The sequence below is a fragment of the Jaculus jaculus genome (assembly GCF_020740685.1).
Source record: "Jaculus jaculus isolate mJacJac1 chromosome Y unlocalized genomic scaffold, mJacJac1.mat.Y.cur SUPER_Y_unloc_1, whole genome shotgun sequence".
Lineage (NCBI taxonomy): Eukaryota > Metazoa > Chordata > Mammalia > Rodentia > Dipodidae > Jaculus > Jaculus jaculus.
Window position 1 is genome coordinate 2460453 of NW_025423386.1, and position 6544 is coordinate 2466996.

Below are 6544 nucleotides of genomic sequence, written 5' to 3' on the forward strand. Positions count from 1 at the left end.
ACTAATTAATAAAAATAAATAAATAAAAGTGAAAAGAGCAAGGTATTCCATGGCAAGTTATAGAAAACCTTACCAAAATAAAATATGGAAGGAATCACATTTATAGCATAAATTTTAAATGATTTCTAAGATATAATCTCTGACAATTCTTTTTTTTTAGTAGGGTTTCAGTCTCTTCCAGGCTGACCTGGAATCTGCTATGTAGAAAAAGTATTTTATTCTTCACACCTTCATATCAAGTAAAAACTAATTTAATAATATTAAGAGAATCATTACTGGGCTATGAAAACACAGGCAGAAGGGTGAGCTCTATTGAATCAGATTCATGCCCTTGTAGAAGGGACATTCACCTGAGATCAAGATCACCTGCCCTCTGTCAGTTCATGGTAGCCACAGTACCTTCAGAGGTTTCTTCTCTGCACACACCAAGCAGCAGAGAGCCACAGCTAGCAATGGAATCTTCATGGTCTGAATATCGGTCTCCTCTCTTCCTGAGAAGCTCAGGGCAGCTCTCTCACTCTGCTGAGATGTGGTAGGATGCTGTAGATAAAGTCCATATCTGCAGGATGTGAAAGGATCCAATTGGTAATCACAAGACTCTGAAAGTTTTTTTTTTTTCTTTCTCTCTTTTCTCTTCCTTTCTATTACTTTCTTTCTTTCTTTTTTTGCACATCCTGATTCAAGGTGGTTTGTGTCTGCATTTGGCATTGCTTTATTTTGATAATGAGATTAGTAATAAGTGATTGCAGAACTGAACTGGAAAATTGACATTATACACCTGAAAGTGCACCATCTATAAGAAATGTTTTAAGAACAAAAAGACCTTTTATACTCTGTTATATAATGGAGGAGAATGGAAGACAGGGAATCAGGAGTTCTGAGAACATGGGCAGAATCTGGGTTGGGTCTTGAGCTTCCCTTTGGCACTAGATGATTGCTGGTGTGGTTACTCAGTTTCATGAGGGCAGCAAGGGATTTGGTATGGCCTTGGAATAGTATGAGGCTATGAGATACTGGAGGGACATGATGGCAGCCATCATTAGAATGGAGAGAAGGATGTTGAGAACCTCAGTCCATTGTGGTATTTGAGCACAGAATTTACTGTGACTGCTACAGAGCTTCAATTGTTGTGTAGTGATAGGCTGTGGTCTGGCATGATTTTGAGAGATTTAAAAACTAGGTCTCAAAATGCTTCTTTGAGTTATTGAACTAGGATATAACTTAAACCCTGCAGTTTTCTGGAAATTAAATGAGCTATGAGAGAGGCATAGCTTCTTGGAATACATTGACACATGACACTGGGGTTCTGCTTTGTTCTTGAAAGAGAAGTGGGATACGTGTGGTGAGGAACACCTTTAATCACAGCAAAGAGGTGGAGGTAGGAGGATCACTGACATTGAGGCCATTCTGAGATTACCTAGTGAATTCTACATCAAAATGGACTAGAGTGAGACCGTAGTTCGAAAGGGGAGAGAGGGAGAGAGAAAACCGGTGTGACAGAACCATAACTCCCTGTGTGCCATGTTCAGTAAGGCAAGATGTTCACTCTATGGGAAGGGTAGATATTACGCTTATGGGGAATCTGCTTGGGGAAAGTAGACACTATACTAAATGCTGATGCAGTGTGAGACAGGTTACTGGGAGAACAGTGACAAAACTGAGGGAATCAAAGTTCATATGAGGACGTGGTGGGGAATCAGAATGAAATATAGACACTCCCAGGGGCATCAGGCTCTGTGCACATGGAAGTAGTGGGCCCCAAGGAGCTATCAAGAACCTTTCCAGGTATTGTAACTGGCCAAACCTGCTATCATCTGAGTCCTCCAGTATAATCAAGGGCTAAGACTATAACACAGCACACTAACCTAGATTCCAGGGTTTCCATAGTTCTCCAGGCACCATCATAAAAATGCATATTCACCACCTCTGAGGTCTAATGGAAGGCTATTACATGATGAAATTGAAAACCACCTTCCTAAAGTACCCCAGGTGGAGGGACAGTTCCGCCTCCAGGAGCTTCCCACAGTGTGATTCCACTCCCAAATACAGTTGGAGAAAAATTTATACAAATGAATGTCTTTATGCTAACAGTGTAATCATGATTCAGAAACAAGGCAGAGAGTTATTGTTTCACCAGTTTTGACAGGGTAGTATTATGCTTTTATGTCTGAGAAGTATTGCATTGTCTATGTGTTAATTGTTTTCACCAATTTCTTAGTTCTTTCATAAATAGGTTGTTTCCAGGTACCAATTTTGGGATGGATATGGTTAAGGTCAGAAGAGTTGAACTCTGCCAATAACTAAATCCCCACAATACATTTTTCCTCCCATGAAAAACCTCAATTTATACTTGACATTTCTTTGTTTAAATCATGTGTGATGAACTCATTGGTCATCCTGAAATTTGACATTTTCTCAGTCCATCCTGATACACCAAACAGTGTGGAGCTATGTTTGATATTTATATTTCTAACAGGATTGCTCCAAAGGGAAGTTTAGGGTGAGCAGGAAATTCGGCTTCTTGCACATGAGTGAATAAGCACAATCCCTATGTGATTGTATAAGAACAGCAACACAAGCTGTGATGAGCTCCGTTATGTAATGAAGTATCAGGTCTGCACCCAAATACAATGCTTCTATAGTACATGATCTTTTATAACTTTTCATTCCAAATTCAAGACTGTTCATACACGTGTTCAATTTTATTCCCATATAACACCCTAACTATCCTTTTATCCTTTTATCCCACAAAAGTCTATATTCAATTTTAGCAACGCATTAAAACAATGAAATTTTTGTCTCTTATACTCAGTTGTCTTTCACTTATTATGTGCTTTATACAAGACTGTATATCTTCCATAGGCAATGGAGAAGTTTTATACCTACATTACAAATCCAGTCATCCATAGAGCCCATAACGGATTCTACGTTCAACTGTGCTAAAAAGGAAGTTTAATGTATGTAAAACAAATTAAAAAGCTATCCCTAGGCAGACACTCTGGTACAATTCACCATCCCTTGCTGTAAAGACCCAAACAAAAACATTGCTCTATGGGTACAATTCTTACACTTACTGTTGGGGTCAGCTAATGCTATTTTTAAATGCAGGCAATTCCTAAACGTTCCTGTCACAGTCTACTGAGGCAATTTCTCAATAATAAAATTCCTACATTTACTGGTAAGTGTATATGAAAAGTCTTTCTCAACAAACACAGCGTATACCCTGGGTAGCAAGAATCTACTAAGGCTGCTTCTCAATGAGGACAATTAATCCAGTGGATGTTCAGAGAGTATTAAATCTCTTTCACAATGAGGTTTGTTGATATACTTGCATGTCTGATTATATCAAGGCTAGTTCAAATGAGTGAAATTTCCACACTCACTAGCCAGAGTATATGAAGTAATTTTTTAATGATGGCCATTCCTACCTTTGCATGGCACCATGTATTTAGATTGATTCATAATGAGAGAATTCCTACACTTGCTAGTTAGTGAATAAAAAGCATGTTTCTCACTAAGGCAATTCCTGGTCTTAGTTTTCAGAATATGAAGGCTAATTTTCAAAGATGTTATATTATCCATTTTCAGATCAAAGTCTAGTAAGGCTTTTTGACAGTTAGTTCCATTGCTACACATGGTGATCAGAGGCTATAAAGGCTATTTCTCAGTGTGGGCAATTCTTGCACATGCTGGTCAGAGTCTTGTCAAGCCATGCCTTAAGGAGTGCCATTTTCTTCAGTTGTGGACAAGTGCACTAAGCGTATTTATCAAGGAGTTCCTTTACAACAATTGATAGTCAGAGTAAATTAAGACTATTTGTAAACAACAGCAATTTCTAATTTTGCTTATCTAAGTCTACAATGTCTATTTCTCAACAACAGTATATGCTACCCGTGCTTTCCATAGCAATATGCAAATAATTTGAAAAAATATTTTATTATTTATGTATGAAGAGAGGAAGAGAGAAAATAAGAGATAGAGAGAAAGAAAAAAGGATATGCCAGGGCTTCTTTCTCCTGCAAATGTCTTCTAGATGCATGGACCACTTGGTTCTTCTGTCTTATATGTGTGCAGAGGAATTAGATTAAGGCCATTAAGCTTTCTAGGAAGCACCTGGCCCTGTAACACAAAACCATGACTTTAGCCCAGCAGTATTTCTTATTGTTTTCAATCGATATTTTAAAAAATCTGTAATTAATGAATCTCTGTCTGCATGTGATGCAGTTACTATTCCCTCAGTTCTGGCTGTACCAGCGACTAAGTGCCTCTATTTTAAATGAATTCTGCAAGACACAAAAGGAACTGGATATCCTTGACCTAGCAGTGCCTGGCACTACCTATGCAAGACAATCATAATAGGAGGAAATGATGATGACATCAAAATAAAAGACTATTTGAGCAGGTGAGTGAATATGATGGAGAGTGGAATTGTAAAGGGGAATGTGACAGGGGAAGGAATTATCATTCTTTATTTTTCATAATTATGTTAATAACAGAAAATATTGTCTCTATTTCTGGTGAAATAAATTGGCTATCAGGTCATGTTTGTTTCTGCTCTGGTGTAAAGCCTTAACCTCACATGGGGAATGAGAGCCTTGGCTGAACTTAGAATACAAAGCAAATACAGATTTAATAGCACCTTACGTTTCTGCTCCAATGTGCTTATATACAGAGGTGATCAGGTAACACAAGCAAAGGAGATAAAATGCCAGATTCCGTACTGTCTATGTGCCTTACAATTTCTATGTACATATGATAAGAGGCCCTAAGTGGCCCAAATGATAGGTCAATACTTTTCACAAAAACAGTGTGTATGTATTTGTTATTGTAGGACTTAAATCATACTCAAATTGGGTGATTTAATTTTGTTATTAACAATTAATGAACGTTTCTCCATAACTGTTAGCATATTTTGCCTGCATATATAAATTTATATATTTAATACATAATACCCACACTCTCTGTGTTTCAGATACAGCTTGGTTTTCCCACAGGAATACAACAATCTTAATTTTTAATGTTTATTATTATCATTATTATTATTATTAACAACACCAACATAGTTCATATGGATACATCCTATGTTGGTACCCTGTTTTCCTTTGTCCCTTCCCACATTCCACTGGGGACACTCCTGAGTGGGGTTGCAGGTATGCCTCATGGGGTTGTGGTTTATGCATTTGGAAGCAGCTGTCAGTTTTTCTCCAGGGAGGGAGTTTCTCTGGGCATGATGTCTCAATCTGTGCATCTTAAAATCTTTTTGGCGCTCTTCTGAAAAATTTTTGACCCATGGTGGGTGAATTTTAAGTCTACTTCAGTGGTGAGTACTTAGGAGCCTCTGGATATTTGCTTTGGTAGATGTTGAGTATCCTCAGAGTCTGTCTTCTAAACCCTGGTGGTGATTATCCGGTTCAGCATGGAAGCAGTACTCTTGCTCATCACCACAGTTACTCTGTAATTTCAGCTGCTTCTAGGCTGAAGTGTGAGGGGTCCTTTATCTCCTGAGGTCTATATACTCTATGTGCACACTATCTGGCAGTGGTATCCTGAAATTGTGGACACCGGGGCCCGTCAATCAGGAGGGTGGAGCAAGGAATATTCTTCAGCGGCATGTGTGCAGGATCCAAGCAGACCCCAGCCAGCCACCAAGGGACCTATTCTTACCAGAGAAGTGGGAGGATCTGGGAAACAGGGATATTTGCCCTGCTCACTCTGTGTGTGCACCCTGTAGGGTCCTAAGTCTATTTCTTAGTGAGGCAATTTTACAGTTGCTGGCAAGGGACAAGTAAGGCTATTTATCAATGAAGACTTGTCTCATCCTTGCCATTCAAACAGTATTAATGCTACTTAAGGCTGTTTTATGGAGGGCATTCATACATGTGGCAGACAGAGATAATTAAGGCTATATTTCAGGGCAATTCTTACACTTTTGGACAGGATGAGTCTACTAGGAATATTTCTCAATGGGGGTAATTCCTGTATTTGCTCATCAGAATATCTGGAGTATATTTTCAAAGACCATGGTCAAATACACTTGTTTCTAAATAATTGTCATTCCTTCACATTCTGGTCAAAGTTTACTCAACTATTTCTAGGTTAGTTCTATTGTCACAACTGCTCATCACAGACTATGAATGGTATTTCTCAATGAGGGCAGTCCCTACACCTGTTAGTCAGAGCTAAGTAAGAGGACTTATCAATGAAGATTGGTCGTACACTTTCAGGTCCTTGTCTTCTAAGGCTGATTCACAATGAGGTCAATCCATACACATGCTTACCAAAGCCAACTTTGGCTATTTCTCAACGAGTTCAATTCTTATGTCTCCTGTTCACAGATTATGAATGTGATTTGTTAATGACAGCCATTGCTACCCTTGCTTTGAACAGTCTGTTGAGGCTGTTTCATAATTAGGCAATAGATACAATTAATGGTTTGGTCCTAGTATAAATATCATTTAAAGAGGACCATCCCTAAACTTCATGGTCAGATTCTCCTAAGGTAATTTCTAGAGGGAGGAATTTCAAACCCCTTTTGTCATTGTGC